Genomic DNA, 19,105 nt, shown 5'->3' with positions numbered 1-19,105 from the left:
CAGCTCGCTGAAGCAGCTCTGTGCTTGGTCAGCCGGCGTTAGAGATAAAGCACAATGATGCCTCATGTTCTTCAAAGCTGTACAGTGGAGCAGATCTGCCCTCCTCATATTTTTAAATCTTTTTTTTTTTTTTTTTTAATGTCAAGGTTTTTGTGGAAGCTGGTGTACAATTGAAAAAAAAAAGAAAAAAAAAAAAACTAAAATCAAGATCATTCACATCTTCAACATTGCGTCTAATCCACTTTCTTGGCCATGATATTGACTAACCTGCTGTTTTAGTCTCCCAGTGCAAATATTTTGCAAAATCCTGGGAACAAGGCCAACCCCTAAGAAGCAAAAAAACAGACTCTAGATATTAGCTAACTAAAAGCAATAGCCATCAGCCTGTGGGATGCAATATTTACCACGGCACTGTATATATTAGAAGCAACTGGAGAGAAGAAAAAAATGTCAGTCACAGGGGAATGGGACAATTCCTGTAACCTCAAAAGCCAGAAAGAGACAAAGATCACCACCGGGTAACAGCCATTACGAATGCTGGATTGACATCAGAGATTGTGTACATGTACAATCTGTGTACACTCCCGAGTGTCTGCAGGGGACCTACGAGGACTATCTGTGAGCGTGCTCCTCTCCCTCCCAGTCCTGAGGTCACTTGTTCCTCCACAGTTACCACAGACAACTGATGAGCAGCAAATTCACAGCAGTAACACATCCACCTTGTGCTCGCTGTTAGAAGATGAAACAGGCAAGGTACGTTCGCAGCCATACCCACGCACACGGAATCTGTTATTAGCATAGTTACAGTTCAAATCTTTTCTGTTTTTTTTGGCCAGACGCTGTTTTTCATATATATGCAAAGATAAATAACATGCAATTAGTTCTCACAGAGCAGAATGCTGCATGAAACAGTGCAACTGCACTGAACATTACCTTTTGATATTTATTTGTTTGACAGTGTAGAGATCAAAATGATTTTTGTACCGACACTGAAATCTAGGAGCAGTCACTATTTAAATGATCTTAAGAAAAGGGTGGTAGATATTATTAAACATAAAATCCAACCTTTCACCTGAAAGCATTCTAATATGTGGAAAATCCTGAAGAGCTGTCATCGTGCCATATGACATAAGGAGTATCAATTACTGCAAGCGTTAAGCCTTTATTCAGGTATTGCATCTGCATCTTTTCTAACCCATTTATATTTCTTATTCTTTGTTGAATCCTGTTACTTCCTTTTAATTCAGCAGTTCTAAAATTGTGAACCACAAAACCTCGCCTCCCGAAGCCCACTGCACAGGTACGTATGAGCAGCCGGTACGTGCACGATGACACCGTCAGCCTGCAGAGCGACAAGCTACAGAAAGCACCAGAAATGCTTAAAGCATAACTGCCTCTCCTCGCAGGGCTGGAGGTTCCACTCCCCACCCAAACATGCCCCAGTAACCCTTTTCAGACACAGTCAGGTTGCTTGCTGCAAACAGGAGATGCCTTCCACCAGCACCTAAGCAGCGGTGAGGAACAGCTGCAGCGCCGACATGTTTTTAGGAATTCCAGAAAGTTCCCCCGAGGCATTGGGGAGAATTTCAGTGCCACCCTTGCCAGCAGGGAAGGCCTCTGCTTTGTAAGGCTGCAAGAGCTGCACCCCTTGCTCCCCCGCCTGCCTCTCTGAACATCCGTACGTACCACCTAGAAGCACGAGGGCAAATACAAGTCCTAGGTAAAACCACACGTCTGAAACAACAACCTTGCCTGTGCGAAGCCTAACTGTTCACAGCAAAACTGGAGATAAGTGACCAAGGACAAAATCTTCACAGAAACAAAGCTTTAAGTTTTCCACTCTACACCATTCTGTCAGTAGCTTTCTTATTTAATTGAGCCAGTATACTCCCAACATCAAAGATACTAAGCTATTTTGTGCTGAAAATATTGGAAGCATGTTAGGAAGAGGTGGCAAACAGAAAGGATCTGTCAAAGGTAACAGATGTATCAAGGGCACCGAGCACTGTGAAGAAGGCGTTAATTATCTATGCTGAAAAAGAAAAGGTGTTTGAAAAACAGAAACTGTTTTCAAAAGATTCAACACGTTCCTATTGTGCTCAGGAGAAAAAGCTTCCCTGCACCTTAGACAACATTATTTTGGGTATGCGGGTTAAAAAGATTTTTTTAGCCGAGGAGGTAACACAATGTAGAGAGCGCTCTGCTTCAGAAACGTGGCTTTAACTTCAAAACCTTTGCTGCGTCTCACAACCGATTCCAACTGTAAATTAAATTCTTTATTCCTGCTTTTAATGGAATGGGTGACTTACACAACCCAGCTGAATCTCAAAAATAACAGGAAAAGAACACCTTCTTAAGCATCTTTTTGTAATTTAGCACAATCTCCACAGTACTTTCAACTCCTGCCCTACAAGGACTGCCTCGTTTTTTCCTTTGCTTTATCTGGAAGGAAAAAAAAAAAAAAAAGGTACTTTTTGAGAATAAAACGAATATGCAAAAAAATCACACTGAGGCAAAACGTGTCACCAGAGGACCTACCCCAAATAAAGCTTACGTTCTTATTAATTTTCTTTCTAGATTGTATGTGGTTCTACTCGCTCACAACCTAATTCTGAGTCAGGAAAAAAACCTGATGCCCCATCTCTCCACTTCCTCTCGTAGGACCAATAAATCAGAACTTTCCAAAGTGTGATTTTGAGAAAATTGGTTAACACAAAAGTGACCCTTTTCATTTCATTTGAAAAAAAAAAAAAAAAAAAAAAAATTGGAACAGATAAGAAGGGAGATGAATAACAATTAAAAGCAAGAGAAGCCTCCACCTTCGTACAAAAAAGGCTGAAACACATTCCTTTGAAGATCATTAAAACGCCCTAAAAAAGATGCCCGATATAGGAGTGTGATGTGACCAAGAAGAGAACCAAGGCGGCCACGTCACTGTAAAGTGCAGGGAACGTGGCCCATGCAACTGCCAGCAGCGATGTCACCAGCCCTGAGAACGCGATCCCAAACTCACCACCCGTCAGCAAGTTCTTCCCGAGGCCTGCTGCTGCCATATCAATATCTGACCATATATAGAGGGTGGCTAATGCCGACAGCATCTGGGAAATTCACTCGGGCATCATCTGGGCATCGTCAGACCGAGGGCGCAGGTTTGGAAGGGATGGTTTCCACAACAAAGTATCAACACACCTGCCAGAGAGTCACACAGGAGGCATCCCCTGGGCGATGTGCCGTATTTTACACTCTAACTTGAAAGGGTAAATCTGTGCAATGGGACTCAGAGGAACTGAATTATTTCTGCCAGTGATCTGAACTTTTTTCTTCAGTTGTTTTAAGCTGCACCCTCGTCGCCTCCCCACAAGGTACAAAGATTGATAAATACTCTGTCTGGATTAACTGCTTTAAAAATTATTCAGATGTCACAGCTGGCCAGTTTTTGACCCTTCTGGTATCAGGATTTAGGAGTTTACTGGGAAGGAAAGCAAGTACTCCAGTCACTGCCATAACTCCTCTGTGCTCAGAACAGCGAAACACTGCCTCAGAAACGAAGGGAAAAAAAGCTCCCAGCTCCAGCCCAACCCTGTGCTGAACATTTCAATGGGGCAGGCAAAAATAAAAACATTCCTAGGAGTCACTTCAGCCCTAAGCAGGGCCCAGCATAATAAAAGCCAGATAAACGGACAAATTGTTTGTGTTCTTACTCCATTTTACTCAAGTTCTCTATCCATTGTAGTAGGGAAAACTGAACACGGCGCTGAAAACACGTCCTCCAAAAACACACGTTCCACAATTCACATACACAAAGCCTGAATTTGCATACATGAATCAAACAATTAGGTTTCCCAAATGCCTGAACTACTTGCACAAATTGGGACTTTCACTCAGCCAAGCGAGTGAGCGCACAATGTACAACTCTGCAGAACACTTCAGCATTTAACATTTTCGATATACCCACAAAACAAAAAAATTAAATTCTTCTCAAAGTTACCTCTAGCAAACAGCAGCTCACTTATAAAAGCCTGATTAATTGCAGAACTTTGGCTTCAGAATTCAGTTACATTCAAATATTAAAAATTCTCGAGTCCATAAACAATGACAGTAAAACTGTTTATAGCATTTTCAATGTTTTATTTGAATACTGTAATAGGAACTAAAAATGCTGTTTTTCCTGCTCCCACCTCCTCCCTTCTTTCTCATTTGTTTGCTGCCGTTCCTTTATGCAGGCAGAACAAGCGTGACGCTGAGGGACAGAGGAGATGAGAGAGGATGTGGCAGGCCACTGACACTCCACCTCCTCACAAACTCTGATTCTTCATTGTGCTCTGTGCCTGTTGGTGAGTTTTGTTCAAGGTCTACAATGGTGTTTCTGGATAATTAGAGGATACAGGCATTTTTTTTCCAGCCTGCCTCAATTTCTAAGTAACCCCCCTATTCATGCTTGTATTATTATTCAAGGTAAAGCAGCAAAACAAATCAATTGCTAACAGCCTCGTGCAGCTTTCTAAACTTAGCATTTCTGGATGACAGTGTGCATATAAGGCAATATCACATGCACTGGTACATGTGCAGGCACGAGAACCTTGTATAAATCTTAAACTCGGACAGTACTTCTTGTGAAGCTTTCTTCTTGCACAGATTAATTGAGCAGACTAAGATACAGCAAGAATCTGACTAACAATTCTTCCCGTAATTTCTCCCAAAGAACTGTTTTCCAATTACAGCATCTGCACCAATTGTTAACAATTAGTTTGCAATCCTGGAGGCTGGTTTTTATATTTATTTAGGCTCATTTTGTTCAGAACGTAAAGAAAAGCTTGAACTGTAATCTCAAAGGTGAAAGGATGGAGTTCTAATTTCTGAACTGCACAGCCCTGGCAGGTCTTTTCTACCATTCAAGCTCTGTGGAGTCCATTTTGTTTCTTTCTGTATGTGCTTCTGCTGAGGTTCCCCTTCCCCCTTGAACAAAGAAGATATCACTGCATTTATAAGAAAGCCACTCATTGACAGCTTCTGTCCTAGCTCATTTCTGATGTCCCACTCAGAGTTTGCAAACAGCTGTCCCCCATCTCCACTGGATACAATTTTAGACCAGAGGGGAAATCCAAGCTACTGTTGCTCAAACAGTAAACACGGGAAGATTTTCAATCAATCACTGCATTAACAGGAACACATCTCATAATATAAGGGGAGGGCATTTTGGAAGAAAGCCTATTTCAGAGCCTGGAACAGTGTAATTGCACGGTATTGTTCTTGTGCTAGGCAGGGCTATGGAACTGCAGAACAGATTTTGGTGCAGTGGTGGATTTCAATAAAATGAGCCTTGTTTCTTCAACACAAGTGGCTTTCAAGACCACTGACGACTTTGAATTAAATAGTTAACAGATGAAATAAGACTTGCACAGCACTGGCATTCATCTCTGCTTTGATACAATCAGGTCAGTGCCTGCACAAACATATTGCTTGTGTGGCCATTATTTCTGTTTTTCTTCAAGTTGTTTTACCTGGGAAATGGTGTTAAACACAGCTACTAACACGTTATTAATTTTTTCCTTCTCTCTTCTATGCCACCCTGTTGTCTGTCCCAAAACACATAGGAAAACTGCTTCTAGTTAGTGCACTTATTTCTGTCTCTTGCATTTTTAGAGAAAAAACACTGAGGCCTCCCCTCTTACATGTGCGGTACCCACACACCTACTCCTCACAAAATAAAATCAAATAAAAGTGAATGGCCTTAATTCCACAGCTTTTTTCAGTGGGAGAACGAAAGGAGCAATTCTCCCCTCCTTATTTTTTGTTCAGGAATAATAGCTGTCCTTTCATCAAGAAGCTCCGTTTACACTCATGATCTCAGATCAACTTTTACCAGTGGGTGTCAGTGTTACAGTATAATGATATAACGGGGGGAGGAAGGGGAGAAAAAGCAAGAAGAAATGTAGATTAAGCTTTATTTTTAAATGCCACATATATGTAAAGAAGAACAGAAAACGTTTCACCAGTGGCGTATTCTGTGGGGAGCCTCTAACTGTGCACGTTTGTGTCTGCATGCCCAAAGTGTCCAATTTCAGTTTTTGTTTTCCAGACCTATGCGTGCTGTGTACGAACACATGCACACAAACGCAGACAGGCAGTACATGTCAGGCACGTAAACCTCTCTCCTTGCTCCAAGAAAGTGGGACTGTCTCTTTAATTCACATTTCACAGCAAACAGTTAAGAGGCTCTGCGGACCCCAACTTATTAACCTGTGCCAATTTAACTACTATTACTCAAGAGGTTCAAAAACCTAAAAATAGGCGTTAATCTGTGCAGACTGACAGCAGCTAATCAGTACCTGCCCTGTCACTGCTTGTGTCCCTCCTACACACTGCATGAGTGGGGGCAGGGAAGCACATGGGGAGGTAAAAAAAGGAGAGACCCTAGTGTTTTCTACCTTGTGTTCAGATTTAGTGGAGGAAAAAATAAGATGTCTACACGGCAGAGCTCGATTTGAAAACTTGCTTCCGTACCAGCAGGCAATGGCTTCCTGAAAGCAAGAGCTGTGCCGGTGTCCAGAAAGCAGAGATCCTTTATTTCCACTCGCAATGAAAACAAGCACCCAGTGGCAGTGCAGGGCCTAATGAGATGCATGGGCAGGCACCTCGAGTTGGGAGCAGGGTGCCCTGCCGTGCCAACGGCAGCGAGGTGACAGCACACCAGGTGACAGCACAAGTCCTCTCACCAACGCCATGAAGGGACACCAGCCACGTTAGCTGGGTGAGAAGCCACTGGCTGTGGCTGTAGGAATGGTACAGCTTGTTCCTGACAGACTCTGGAAAAGGAAGAACCGGACTTAATTTTTTCTTTAAGAAAAAAAAAAAAGGTCACTTGTGCCACCTCACAACTAAACTGTCAAAAACAACGCATGCAACCAGGCTTGGGCTTTCCGTGCACGATTCACACTCTCCGGAATATGCCATATTTCATTAAAAGGAATAAATATTTTTCCGAGTGAGCCATCACGGGCAGATTTGCAGGAAGTACCAAAATAACGTACAACAGTTCTGTAAAGCCATTGTTAAGAGAGGGAAGTAAACAACACGGGCTTGGGGGGGAAGGGTAACGGGGGGAGTTGCTTTGCGAGCCTCGTTTGTGTGTTACTGAAACCGGGGGGGGGAAAAGGAGGGGGGGGGGGGGGGGGGGTAGAAGCACGAAGGCCTCGAGCGCGCCTTCCCGCGCGGCCGCCCGAGAGAGCAATGGCCGCGCACAACTGCCGCCCCGCGCCCGCTCCCGCAGCTGCGCCCGCTCTCGCCTCGCGCCAATGGCTGCCCGCGCACCCCTCCCCCGCGCGGCGCGACCAGACCTGTTTTTGTCTGCCTCAGCAGCGCGGCCGCGCCGCTTCCTCCACACCCCCCCCCCCCTCCCGGCCTGGTTTCCATCCCCGCGCAGCCATCAGCCGCGCTCGTTTTAATTACGCGGAGCGAGTCGCAACGCATCCGGCCCCAAAGTCGTGTTAAAGGAGCGAGCGGGAGAAGGGGCAGAGGGAAAGCGGGGAGGGCGGGGGTGAAGCCTGCGTCGACCTCGGTGTTAACGCAGCGCTTTATTTGAAGCTTCCCGGGGTCGGCAGAAGCCCCTCCGAGGGCAGCGGTGCCCCCGGCCCCGTCCCGTCGCCCCGGCCCCTCGGAATGCACGCCGGGCCCGAGCGCCGGGAAGCCCCCCTTCAAGTTTCCAAGTTGCCGGCGCTGGGCCGCCCCAGGGTTCCGCCGGCCCGCAGCCCCCGGGAGAGCGGCGCAGAGCGGGGAGCGGCCCGGCACTGCCTCGGCGCGGCACAGCGCCGCGAGGGGCGGGCGGGCGGCCCCGGGCCGGCCGCACAAAGGCACATCTGTGCGTGCCGGAGGGCCGCCTGACGTGTTCGCCGCTCGCAGCAGCTGCGGTTTCTGAGGAAACAAGGCTGATTTTCTAGTCAGGCCGGGAGAGGGATGGATTTTTTTTTTTCCCTTTCCAAGCGCCTACGTGCGGGGGAGGGGAGCGCAGCGGCGGGGGGAGGAGAGGCCGCGCCGCAGCGGAGCCTCGGGGGGCGCGGGGGAGGGGAGGGGCGGCGCGGGGGCTGTCGGGAAGGGCCCGGCCCGGCGCTGCCTGCCGTGTCGCAATCGCCGTCTGGGCTGCGGCGGGCGTCGTTTAAACGCGGCCTTTGTACCGCCCGGCCCCGCGCCGCCGCGCTCCCGCCTCGACCGAAAGTCCCTTTTAATCCTGCCAACGCACGGGAAGCACCCCGCTTCACCGAGTCGTCTCGCTCTTCGGTTTTCCCCTCGAAAAACGTCCCCGCCACTCGGCGCGCTGAGAGGCAAACGGTTAATGCCAGGCATTCCGGCCCCGCGCAGCCGGCAGATCTCCAGCGCGATAGCGATGGGACGGGATGAGCGCGGCGGGCGGGGGCCAGCCTTTCTCCCTCCCAGTTCCCGAGCCCTTGCGCGGAGCCCGGCCCTGGCAACTCGTAAAAACAGATAAATCCTCGTGCTGCCGAGCGATAAACTCCGGGCTGACGCGCGGACCGGCTCGGACAGAGAAGGGGGAGCGAGCGCGCGGCGGGGCGGGGAGGCCGGGGGCCCGAGCGGGGAGGCTCCCCCGGCTAAGTCCTGCCCGGACCCGCAGCGCAGCCACCGCGCCGTGCGTGGGTCAGGTGCTCGGCGTCAGGAACGTGAGAGCCGCCCTCCGGTCCCCCTCATAAACACCCACTAAAGTGGGGGAAGCCGCGCCGTTCCGACGAGGACAGGAGAATGAAGGCCAGATAATGCGCGCACAGGAAGGCTTCTGCTAAGTTCAGTAAATAAAGTATTAATTGACTAATAGGCGAAGGTGGGAGATGAAAGTAATGCTTGCTGCTCTTTGTTCTGATACTAAAAGTGTCAGATAAAACTTTAAAACTAAACAGCTACGGGAGATTAAAGTGTCCAAACGTTTTCCTGTGCGCGCACTGTAACAAATTAATTTCACTGGTGTTTGGCACTCGAGATCGCATAGACAAGCACGGCATTGATTCCCACATACACCAGCTAACCTTACCGATGCTCAAACTGGATTGCCTGCTATCAGATACCTACACTCATATGTAGTCACTGAAATAATTGGCCTCATTTTCAGAAATGATCGGTGATCACATTTTCTATTAATTTCACTTCTCTGAAAATCAGGCTGCCACGCATCCACTTTTGACCTGGGTTTGAAGATTCTGTCTCTACCTCTGAAGCAGAAAAAAAAAATCTTCAAACTATGACACATCCAAATACTGCCATAATTACTAAACGTTCAATACGGGGTGATTAGAAAGGGAAGATATGTATTTATTGGGTGACGGTATCTAACGCCAGAGAAACCACATGACAGTTACATGAAAAAAATATATTCAAAGCTCCACTTGAATTTGTTACTTAGACTCGTTCCAGTTATTGCTGTGGAAAAGGTTAATATAAACAACCCCCACCCCACAGAAAACAAAGCCCCCATTTACAAATTGTCGGGACTGACCCAAAACCTTTGGCCATATTAATCACACTTAATGCACATTTTCCCACAAAGGAATTCAAGAAAAGAATACCTCCTCTGCTTTAAAGAGGAGGAAAGGCAAACTGGTTAAGGACTGTGCGTATATCTTGCTGCAGTAATCGAGTGCAGTTGTTACTTGTAGCTCTACTAGGGCTGTTTTCCCACCATTTGAAATGAACTTTTCTGTGAGCTCGGGCAAGGCACAGGGGTGGCTCTAAAGACTTGTATTAGAAATAGCGGAAAAAAAGATTCTTGAGAAATGCCCAAAATAATCATGTTTCTTGCCTTCTGCCAAATCCGGAGTCAATTTTACCACCAAGTGGAAGCACTCAAAAATCCTGAGTTCAGGCTCTAAACAAGGAAAATGAAAAGCTTTACAAAACCTGAAGCTTTCTGGAAATGACTTCAAATTCTCTTTTATACAGCTCCTGAACCTGTAAATACGTACTTACATGATTATTTTCACATCCCTCCCCCCTCATTTTACAAGAGCTAAAAAAATGCCCCCCTACAAGCACTGGAATGCTGAGGCTTGAAGGGCTTTTTTTTTTTTTTTTTTTTCTTTTTTCTGTTTTTGTTTTCAAATTGTCAAAGAAAGAAAAATTCAGTCCCTGTTCTATCCTCATCTGTTCCCCTCTGCCCTGAAATGAAAACCCTTAAGCAGCTTCCCAAGCCAAGAGGCGCAGGGAGCGGGCAGCCGAGGTCTCCCAGAGGAGGCAGGCTTCTGCCTCAGCCCATCTGGGACGCTGCCGGCGGCCATGCCTGCTGCCACGCTCACCAGAAAATGGGAACCCGTCCCCTGATGGGATCCGTAGGTATTATCTAGCTTCCTCTAGGTCATCTGTGTGGGGAGAAATATGCTGCAGTGGCTAAAGAGTACTAGAGCTCCTTGTTAGAAGGCCTTTGGGCACGCAGACTGCAGGAAACAGTTTTGCAGGTTTCCCTCTGGGAATGCTGACCCAGCACTCCTGCAGCCAGGGACGATGGCTACCAAGGGGCCAGCTGTGTGCTTCCATTCAGGATGGCCAACACAAGGTAAAACCAGCCACCACCGTGTAGTTTTTAAATCATTTAACAAAGATGAAATTCCTTCAAGAAACCGAAGGGTTACCTTGACCTTCCAAACTGCTTAAAAAACCCAAATTAAATATCTCACACTTGTCTTGCTTAGAATGCTGCTCTTTGATGGCCAGCCCTTACAGGCACACTGGCCAATCCCATCCACCCTATTTGCTTTACCCCCAGCAGCGGTAGGAAGCCCTGCAAGAATAATGATCTATCACTTTATATGTTTCTGCAGGCTCTCTTAGACTATCTGAACTAATGGCCAGTGTTGAGAGTTGGGGAAAAACAAAACAAAAAACCAGTAAAGCTTCAGGTACAGAAAAACACAAAAAGTAAAAAAAAAAAAAATCTCATACTCTGATGTAGGAGATGGATCACAAAAGAACGTCCACCATCTTTTGAAAAAAACACTTCCACTTCATCAATACTTTAATATGGACAAGAATAAACTCAGCCACATTAACTTGTAAGCAATAGATGTGATTTTTAAATAGGACAGAAGATGCTTCTTTTTCAGTCTTGTACTGAAACAAGTCAGTAACAACAACTAAAAATCATGCACTACAGCTCACAGAAAGCAAATGGACTGTTTATACTAGAAAAATCAGACACCTATTACATAGACTGTATTGGCTTACAACCCTTTCAAATGAAAACACTAATTCTTGGTATGTATGACTATCTGTAACTGTCAACAAGACCATTACAAGATAGAAAGGACAAAAAAACTCAACAATAAGAAACAACCAATGAAGAAATAAATGCCATCCCATCTTCAGTGCCTGTTAAACAGAAAGTGACCCCACATTCCTTGCAAACAGCTTTCCAGAACTCTAGAAAAGCAAGAAAATTCCCTTGCTGGCAACTAGATCTTCCAAAATCCAATAGCAACATTTAACATACAATCACAAAGCTCTGAAAAAAAGAATTCCTTTTAAAGAGAAGTTCTAAGAAAGACTCTGTTGCCTCCTAGGAATTATTCACATCTCTCTCCATGCTGTGGAATGAACACTTGAGAGAGAAAGTAAGGTAGATAAGTATAAATATTTGACATACTGGTCCAGTCCTCTTAAAACATAGGAAAATACAGAACATGTGAAAGGAGCCAATGCAGACGAATGCCTCATGATTAGATGAGTGCTGCCTTCCATCCCCTTCCTTTTACCACTAAATGAAATTGTCATTAGCAAAGCGTCAGTCGCAATATCATCAACTTGATAAAGCAAGATTGAAACAGGAGACTGAGCCAGTTAATGCAGTCCTCCAAATGCAACCCTTATCAGAAGAAAAATGTTTGAAAGCCATTGCTCTTTTTCTAGAGGAGGAGCAACCTAGGAAACTACCAGGCAACAATTCTGAAGGAAAAAAAATAGTGAAGATACTTGCTTCACCATACAGAACACTGAAAATCTACATCTCATGAAGGCACTGGTAAAGAAGAAACATGAGAACAATACTGAAATGCATTATTTATAACTCAGTTTAAGCATCTCAGAGTTCTTCAGTAATGAATTATCTGTTGAAAAGAAGTAGATAGGTTAGGAGACTACAACACTGCACTCTTAAAATTTAAGAGACTAACTTTAAGATGAACCACCACTGGTTCTGGTTATCTTCTTCCTCTCTCCCCCCCTTGAACTGATGTCATCACCAGTGTTCGCATGAGGGGGGAAAAATCTCCAAAACACAATAAGCCATTTCCTTGCAGATCACAGCAATCTGCTGTATGCAAGAAAAATCTTCATATGGACTAGACTACACAGATTCCCTAAAAGGGTTTTTCTGAAAAGAAATCTGTTGTAGCAGATGTGGACAACAGTGAGAATTCATGATCACTGGAGAAAGTTGTCTAGAAATTGGAAAACTGCGATTGTCTTAGTTCTGTACAAAAACAGGCACCCAAATGGATATGAAGAAAGCCAAAGAAGCTTCAGCTTGGTGATTCAACAACCTACTGAAGTTCTCATCTTTCACCACGCATCAAGAGATTTACAAACAGAGCTCTACATGTTGCACAGTGCAGTGGGACCAATTTCTGAAACAAGAAACCTGTAACAAAGCTAATTTATCCCATTAAAATGAAATATCTTTCATTAGGTTCCCCACAACCTTTCATAAACATGGCTTTTGTTTGAAAATGCTCAAGCATGAAATTCTTCAATAATTCTTCTTATCTGCGTATTTTACAGTTACAGGTAACTGTTCTTGTATACATACTGTCTATGTGTACATTCTCATTGTGAGTGAAACCACGTGCAAGTACAGAAAGCCCAAGAATTTTATAATCTCAGCAGTATCTGCAGAGGAGGAAGACAAACATGACCCCCTCCATGTGCCCTGCATACTGCTATGACATGAGTGGTGGGTGCTCCTCCTCTTCAGTTCCTAATCTAGTATTTTCTTTTCTAAGGGATTCCTAGGAGAGAGGTAACAGGATGGTTTGTGACAGTAACATGGCTCAGTAACAGAATGGCTGTGAATAAACAACTCTTCTGCTTTTAAATGCCTCTCCATGTAAGCTCCGAGTTGCAGTTCTTATCAAATACCATTAACCTAATGGAAGGTTCCAAAGTCCATGGGAGATGGAAGCTCACCCAAAACTGGCATCAATCATTGAGGCTCCAACAGCATGTAGTGCTTGGTAAATATATAAAAAAGTCCTGGGTGATATCTCTACAACTTGAGAGAGAAAATCCGCTGGCGTTGCCTGAGGTATGGTGAAACACACTTGGGTCATCATGCACCTTTTGTAACTGACCCTATTCTTACCACATCATCTAACTAGTGACAGCCTCTGAGTTCAGAACACCAGGCACTAAGATATTCTAGTCACAGATCCAGAAAGCTGCAGGAGTCCTCTTAATATACATATATTTTTTTATTTGATTATAAAACGTGTAAGACATAAAAGGAAGCCTTGGACCCTAGGATGAAAACATTAACACGGAAACCTCTGGGACTCAAATGGAGTTGTGACACTGCCTCAGGGCAAAAAAAACTTAACTCATGTCCTAGAATTTACTTTGTCCTAAAAAGTAAGTAACGGTTCCCTATGAGGCCCTGATCTCTGCTCTCCTTTTTGGCCAAAATGATATAGACACGATGAAGACTTTGTAAAAATAGCAAAGAGGGTAGGTGGACACTGGCTGTAACAGATAACTTAAGGATGATACTGACATTTCACTGAAGGAGCTACTCCTCAGCCTGAGTACAGGTCCTTCAGAGATCTCCACAGGGTGGGATGAGTTAGCACCAAGAAATCACTACTTGGGAGTTCCAGGCAGAGCAGAGAGCATGCACAGCCTGAGCAAACTTAATTAACAGAGCCCCTCTTCTCTTCAGCTCAAGCAAGTAATCCGCAATACTGGGCAGAGGAACCTAAACCAGGGGTCATGTTTGTTTTGATCCTCTGCAGATATTGCTGAGGAAATACATTTTTCTGGCTTTCTTTGCATGCATATGGGTTCACTCACAACTTCAGCCACCCACCAAGCTTGAAGTGTGGTTTATTTGGCTATATTCATTCATTTAAGATATATTTCCTATCTTTGGTGACCTTTAACTCAAGACTTTCTGAACCAGAGGTCACACCTTTGCACTAATATTTGATGAACGTTTTCTTCCACCAATTTGTCCAATTTATTTTGAACCCATATACTTTTTTTCATCATCTGCAATATCCTGCAGCAGACAATTACAGCTTAACTGGACATTATATAAAAAGAACTCTCATATACTTTCAGTATGCTACCTTGCTTTAGAAGGTATTTGGAATTTGCATGTGTTTCTGAAATAACACCTCAGCATACAATTTTTGCACATGCACATTTAGTCTCAGAATGCAAATGTAAATCCAAAGGCAGTAGACATCCTTCCCTCAGAAAAATCCCCTACAAGCCAGTCACCCAAGTACAGATGCAACACACAATACATGTGTGTATATAGACAAAAAAATAAAAGCAGGGTACATGTTCCTGTGAAGATGTAAATGGGAATCAGAGGTTTCCCAGTGCTGCACAGTTCCTGCTCCTGTCACTTATTTTTGTTACTAAGATGGGCCAGAGCAACAAACTGCAAACACCGAAACTGATGCCACGACACTCTGATGTTGCTATTACAAGCTAGGAGTGCCCAAAACACACACCAAAAAGTAACTGGGGCTGGAGGGGGTAGGGAGTCAACATTATGTTGTCCTAAAAGGCACTCTTGACAGAGTCTGTGTACAGGAAGCCTCTTCCTGAAAAGTCAGGCTATCCAAATTGGAAAGTACGCTTTGAAAGGTTAAGTCACTTTGGTATTTGAGATAAAACAACATTTTCTTACCCTATGCCTTAAGAGAAGGAGTGAATAATTATTTTAACTTGTTACATTCTCTAATTTGCGCTTACTTTACTAGAGGAGGAACGTTGGAATATCTTGGTGAAACATGCACTGACTAAATGCAGAATACAATTTACTGTGTAAGGTGAGATAAGTAACTCTTAAGGTATCAGCAAAAATTTTGAAATGACTGCCAATATTTCATTCCTTTTCAAGATGCATTTTTTTTTTTTTATTTTGAAGAAAAAGTAAATTCAGACAAATCAAAGCCATTAGGATCACCTTAAAAGAAAAAAAAAAAGGTTTATCATTCTATCAATTGAGATAGGCTGTAGTAGCGAGCAAGTTATTATAAAGTTAACGGGGATCATTTTTTTCTTTCATCTTGACTTCCTCCTCCCCCATGTTTCAGTTTTATCAACAATAACTTTTTAAGTTGATAGCTCATGTTAAGTAGCAGGAAAGGACAGCTTGCTCTGGCTTCTTCTTTTGTTGCTTGTCTTCCAGGAGGCTTGCTGAATATGAAGACAGTGAGTCCAATCCCAATTTAAATTGGTCAAGTAACTACTGCACGATGTGGTCAGACTTCTTGCGATAATAATGAAGACAAACTCTTCAAAACAGGAGTAAAATACATGACAACTTCTACTACTGAAACAGTGTTAATTCAAAGCCGGCTATGACAGCTCAGAGCTTTCAGGCAGATGTCTTCTCACCTCCACAGCATTAGCAACTATGTATCTATATATATATGGGTATAAAAATAATTTCTTAATGCAATTCTTTAACAGAAGCTACTGTTCAAAGCACTACATGAGTTGGAAGTTATTTTAGGCAGAGAAGGATGACGACTGCAAAGGTGAAACGGATTTACGTAGATTTAGGCTTTGGATCTTACAAACTACTTTTCAGGGGAAAATAATTTCTGCTGTATTGGGCACATAATTTACTTATTTTCGCAAGAGGCAGCTGACACTAACATTACAAATAAAGCCTTTTTGAGTCTCAGTTATGGGAATAAGCTGCATTTGGCCCGATTAGATTTGGCTCCCTAGCTTTGTTGCATCCGTGCTTCAATGCAAATTCTGACATCAGTCAGAACAGAAAGAACAGAAAACGTTACATTCTTGGTAAAATAGCTTTATGTATGTATACTACATACCCCTAGATGTAGTTCTCTTCCGCAGATCTCAGTTAACATGATGTACAAACTCTGCTTTTATGGAACTATAACTTTTGTTCTCTCTTAATAATAATTGTGTAAGTCCCCGTTACCTTACTGAAAACTATCCACGCTTCTGTGTCACAAAAGCAAAATCTCAAAACCACAAGCAAGCAAATTGAGATCCATAGTTCTACAGTGTAGATAGCATCATATTTAATAAAGAGTTGTAGCTTGCAATATGTGCATGTTTCAGCACACAGTGCTCCACACCTCACTTCCATAGGGTCAAACATTGGGATGGCTGTCTTAAATCTCCTGCATTTCACAAATATCAGCAAGTAAACACTACTTTTTTATAGAGTTTGTGTGTTGTGGTCTTAAGTAAACTTGTGTAAAAACAGTTCTTGTTTGCATAACACAGGAAAAAAAAAAGCATATCCAACTAATAAGAAAGACTCCGTCTAATTCAGTCCTCTTTTGGTTGTAAATACAAGAAAAATAAACTGTCCAATTCACAAAAGCTGTTATGTTTAAAATAACTCAGAATGAGATGCAAAACATGAATGTAACTAAATCCCTTCATACCTGCACTGTTTTTTTTTTTTTTTTGCTTTGGTATATGAAAGTAATAGAATATAGTTTTGCAAGATGCAGTCAGTTTTCCATGTCCTCCAGTTTTCTGCATACACGCAGAGTCTCTCCTCCTGAAGGATGGTACTTGGACAGTTAAAGGTTTTAGTGAATCAAGCCTGATGAAAATTCCTTTTACTCCCATTTCCATTTTACACAAACATCCAGAAGAGCAAAAGAAGGGAAGTTCTGCTAGCGATACAGTTTTGCTTCTGGACATTAACATCTCAGTTCTCATTTCACACACACTCCCCAGCTGGTGCACTTCAGTGACCAGCACACGGCACCTAATTCAACAGTCCATGAATGAAATAAGGAAAACAGAGAGACAGGGTTAACGGAAGATTGCAACTTACTCATATTCGCTTTTCAACAGCACTTGGTAGAGAAAAGATATTCCCAGAAGCAGTAATATATTAGAAGTTATATACTTAATTCCACTCAGAAGAGCACTATGTATTTATGTTTTCATGCAAAATGATAGGCTATTGGACAGCTGTTTGTCTTTGGAATTAACAAAATAGCCATGTTATCTAAGCTGTAAGCGTATGTAATTAATAAATGACAATTTGCTGGCAGTAACCATTCTGGATTTTTTTTAAGTACTCATCCCAAAGTCCCAAAGAAATGTTTTCTGAATAGTTCAGTATAATCACAACCTCTATGCCCGACCTCCCACTTACACATTGTGTTCTGCAGTATGACTGAATAGGGCCAAACGGCGCAGGTATTTACTTCTGCCTGCAGCAGCCCTGCACTGTGGGGCCCAGTGCTGCAATGTACACTCAGCAGGGCTTACGTTCAGTGCTTCTCTCCAGATTTCCCGTTCAGCCTGCTCTATATGAAGGAGCTGATGTAAATCAGACTCTTGCTATGCCTTGGCTTTCAGAGATTCTATATTCCAAAATTACAAGGATAAAATCCTACTTGTTCTCTGTCAGATTTAATTCCTTACTCTGGTAACTCTACGAAAAAAAAAAAAAAAAAAAAAAAAAAAAAAAAAAAAAAAAAAAAAACCAAAAAAGTCTACCTTAAGAAAGAAATAAAAATCTCATATTGATATCTCCCACATCACAGCCCCCAAAGAAGCCAGCTCAACAGTTGTGTTGCATCAGCAAAGAGGCAAGAAAATGAAAAGGGAATAGGAAGACAGGCTTGTAAGACATATTGCAAGTTGAAAGCCAGCTCTCGTAAGTGGCATGTTAGCCTTGGGGCCTTCTTCAGGCTGTGGAAAAAACAGAGAGCAATTAGCAGGTAACCAGGCTGACTGCTTTGTTTGCTTCTTTGGGGTTTGGATTTTTCTTGTTGGTTATTTTTTAATACCAAAGAACAGAGATTATTCATCACTTGTAGATTTCCTAAAAAGCCAAAGCAGCCAAATAATGTAACACTGTTATTTGTACTTGTTAGCAGCAGCAGCAGTAATAACAATATGCTGGAAAAGAAGAGACAGTGGGGAAAGGAATATGATGTTTCCTTTCTTCCCCAGCATTTGGAAAATGGCCTATAGGGAAACACTACTGATTATTTTTCATAGAAAAAAGAACTGAAATCGTGCTCAGTCCCCCACCACTGAGGATTAGCTGCACAGAGACAAGATTTTTCATTTTCACACATGCACACGCTTATACACATGCTTAGTTTAGATAAATTTGCACAAGCTGCTTTAACTAAACTGATGGGAAGCTGGGCTGCATCTGAAATACATGGTTATTCACATGGACAGGAGGGTGGATACTGCATGCATGTTATGCAGAATTGGCCAGCAATTTAGGACTTCAGACTCATCTGTGAAGAGCAACCATGACTCTATTCGGTCTCCTGCTAGGAAATGACACTGTGACTATGGAAATAAACCTGGATGCAAGCATGCGTGCAAGTGGGAGCAGAAAAAGGATGCTTTGACTCAGTGCACCATTTTCCTTTCCTAGATTTTAATAAACACAACTTAATTTACACAGGAGTACATCCATTTAACTATGTTTTGGTTCACAAGACGGCATCGTTCATCTCTTTTCTTTCATCCCCCCTCTCCCTTCACTTGTTACCTCTTTCCATGCCTTCGTTTTAGTCAGATTAGCAAAAAATGAACATTTTATTACAACGTTTTTTAGAAGTTACGTATGAAATCTGTCTGAACAATCTCCATGTCCGTGGAACCAGAACTCGGGAGATCACTCACCATTACTCACTATAGTAAGTAATAAAATGCTAAATGTTAAAACGCAGCTAAGTTTCTGCAATAATAAATAAATAAATAAATAAAATCATTCCCAGCACAGTAAGTGCTTTTTTGCATTGCCTGCCAGATTTAAGCCTAGCTCAAAAAACAATGATGGGACAGAATCCACCCATCCTCCACTGCCAGGAGCAGTTCAGTGGCATCAAGTTTGGGGAGAGGAAGGAGG

General features: G+C 43.2%; 1 protein-coding gene and 1 long non-coding RNA gene across 8 annotated transcripts in view; one reads left to right on the top strand and one right to left on the bottom strand.

Moving 5' to 3' along the window:
- The window catches only part of ARID1B (AT-rich interaction domain 1B), a 316,149-nt gene that overhangs the window by 149,684 nt on the left and 147,360 nt on the right, over nucleotides 1–19,105 (bottom strand). The gene's annotated exons all lie outside the window — the stretch shown is intronic.
- LOC146544973 (uncharacterized) lies at nucleotides 372–3,685 on the top strand. Its single transcript, XR_014881354.1, has 2 exons — nucleotides 372–753; nucleotides 1,248–3,685. It is a non-coding gene; the product is annotated as an uncharacterized LOC146544973 (long non-coding RNA).

This window comes from Meleagris gallopavo, chromosome 2 (assembly GCF_905368555.1).
Source record: "Meleagris gallopavo chromosome 2, MGAL_WU_HG_1.1, whole genome shotgun sequence".
NCBI classification, from domain to species: Eukaryota; Metazoa; Chordata; class Aves; order Galliformes; family Phasianidae; genus Meleagris; species Meleagris gallopavo.
The sequence above is the reverse complement of the archived record's forward strand: the minus strand, read 5'-3'. Positions and strand labels throughout refer to the sequence as shown.